Source organism: Cornus florida, unplaced genomic scaffold (assembly GCF_030987335.1).
Source record: "Cornus florida cultivar Cherokee Brave unplaced genomic scaffold, ASM3098733v1 CherokeeBrave_3.0.0_Hap2_scaffold_49, whole genome shotgun sequence".
Lineage (NCBI taxonomy): Eukaryota > Viridiplantae > Streptophyta > Magnoliopsida > Cornales > Cornaceae > Cornus > Cornus florida.
The window spans coordinates 115,001-117,500 of NW_026775878.1; positions in this window are offsets into that span (position 1 = coordinate 115,001).

Consider the following 2,500-nt stretch of genomic DNA (forward strand, 5'->3'; position numbering starts at 1 on the left):
AAAATTTTTTTTTATTTTCCTCCGATATACCAAAGCAAGAACAAGAAGACCGAGGCTTCAAAAAAATTTTTTTTTTTTGATATACCGAAGAATGAACAAGAAGACCGAGGCATCCAAAATTTTTTTTTTTTTTTTTCTCCGATATACCAAAGCAAGAACAAGAAGACCGAAGTCTCAAATTTTTTTTTTTTTTTTTTTTTTTTTGATATACCGAAGAATGAACAAGAAGACCGAGGCATCCAAAAAATTTTTTTTTTTTTTTCTCCGATATACCAAAGCAAGAACAAGAAGACCGAGGCATCAAAATTTTTTTTTTTTTTTTTTTTTTTTTTTTTTTTTTTTTCGATAAATCCAACCGAGAACAAGAAGACCGAGGCATCCAAAATTTTTTTTTTTTTTTTTTCTTTCCCATATACCAGAGAAAGAACATGAAGACCGAGGCAACCAACAAAAAATAATTTTTTTTTTCTCTTTCCCGGAATTTTTTTTTTTTTTTTTCGAAATAGCCGAGAAAGAATATGAAGACCGAGGCATCCAACAAAAAAATTTTTTTTTTTTTTTTTCCTAATCTACCCAAGCAAAACAAATAGAAGACCGAGGCATCCAAAAAAATTTTTTTTTTTTTTTTTTTTTTCGAAAAATTTTTTTTCACAAAAACTTTTTTTTTTTTTTTTCCCCAAAAAATTTTTTTTTTCGTTCCAAGCTAACCAAGACATCTACTATTCACTAGTAGAGCAATCGAGACTGCAAAGCAAGCAATGGCCTTACTTGCAGCTCTTGGTGCTGAGAACTCCCCCCCCCCTATAGTAGTCTTAAGTAAAACCACAGCTCTGACAGGAGTAGATATTGCATGCGAGCGAGGAGTCGTAATGGGCAAAATTGACTCGGGGGACCTCCAAATCGAATTCCGTTTCGAGCAAAACACTTCTTAGGCTTCAAGGAAGCTCCCATAAAATTTCCAAACCCAAACTCCAAACTTCATTTTTTAGCCTACAATGCCCACGTGCACGCCGGTGTGCACGCAGGGGTGCTTGAGCATGCGGGAGAGGAGCCATAATGGGCAACATTGACTCGGGGGACCTCCAAATCGAAATCCGTCTCGAGCAAAACACTTCTTAAGCTTCTAGGAAGCTCCCATAAAACTTCCAAACCCAAACTCCAAACTTTATTTTTTAGCATACAATGCCCACGTGCACGCCGGGGTGCTTGAGCGTGCGGGCGAGGAGCCATAATGGGCAACATTGACTCGGGGGACCTCCAAATCGAAATCCGTCTCGAGCAAAACACTTCTTAAGCTTCAAGGAAGCTCCCATAAAACTTCCAAACCCAAACTCCAAACTTTATTTTTTAGCATACAATGCCCACGTGCACGCAGGGGTGCTTGAGCATGCGGGAGAGGAGCCATAATGGGCAACATTGACTCGGGGGACCTCCAAATCGAAATCCGTCTCGAGCAAAACACTTCTTAAGCTTCTAGGAAGCTCCCATAAAATTTTCAAACCCAAACTCCAAACTTCATTTTTTAGCATACGATGCCCACGTGCACGCCGGGGTGCACGAGCGTGCGGGCGAGGAGTCGTAATGGGCAAAATTAACTCGGGGGACCTCCAAATCGAAATCCGTCTCGAGCAAAGCATTTCTTAGGCTTCTAGGAAGTTCCCGTAAAATTTTCAAACCCAAACTCCAAACTTCATTTTTTAGCACACAATGCCCACGTGCACGCGGGGGTGCTTAAGCGTGCGGGCGAGGAGTCATAATGGGCAAAATTAACTCGGGGGACCTCCAAATCGAAATCCGTCTCGAGCAAAGCACTTCTTAGGCTTCTAGGAAGCTCCCATAAAATTTCCAAACCCAAACTCCAAACTTCATTTTTTAGCATACGATGCCCCCGTGCACGCGGGGGTGCTTGAGCGTGCGGGGGAGGAGTCATAATGGGCAAAACTAACTCGGGGGATCTCCAAATCAAAATCCGTCTCGAGCAAAGCAGTTCTTAGGCTTCTAGGAAGCTCCCATAAAATTTCCGAACCCAAACTCCAAACTTCATTTTTTAGCATACTATGCCCACGTGCACGCCGGGGTGCACGAGCGTGCGGGCGAGGAGTCGTAATGGGCAAAATTAACTCGGGGGACCTCCAAATCGAAATCCGTCTCGAGCAAAGCATTTCTTAGGCTTCTAGGAAGTTCCCGTAAAATTTTCAAACCCAAACTCCAAACTTCATTTTTTAGCATACGATGCCCACGTGCGCGCCGGTGTGCACGTCGGGGTGCACGAGCGTGCGGGCGAGGAGCCGTAATTGGCAAAATTAACACGGCGGACCTCCAAATCGAAATCCGTCTCGAGCAAAGCATTTCTTAGGCTTCTAGGAAGTTCCCGTAAAATTTTCAAACCCAAACTCCAAACTTCATTTTTTAGCATACGATGCCCACGTGCACGCCGGTGTGCACGAGCATGCGGGCGAGGAGTCATAAAGGGCAAACTTAACTCGGGGGACCTCCAAAT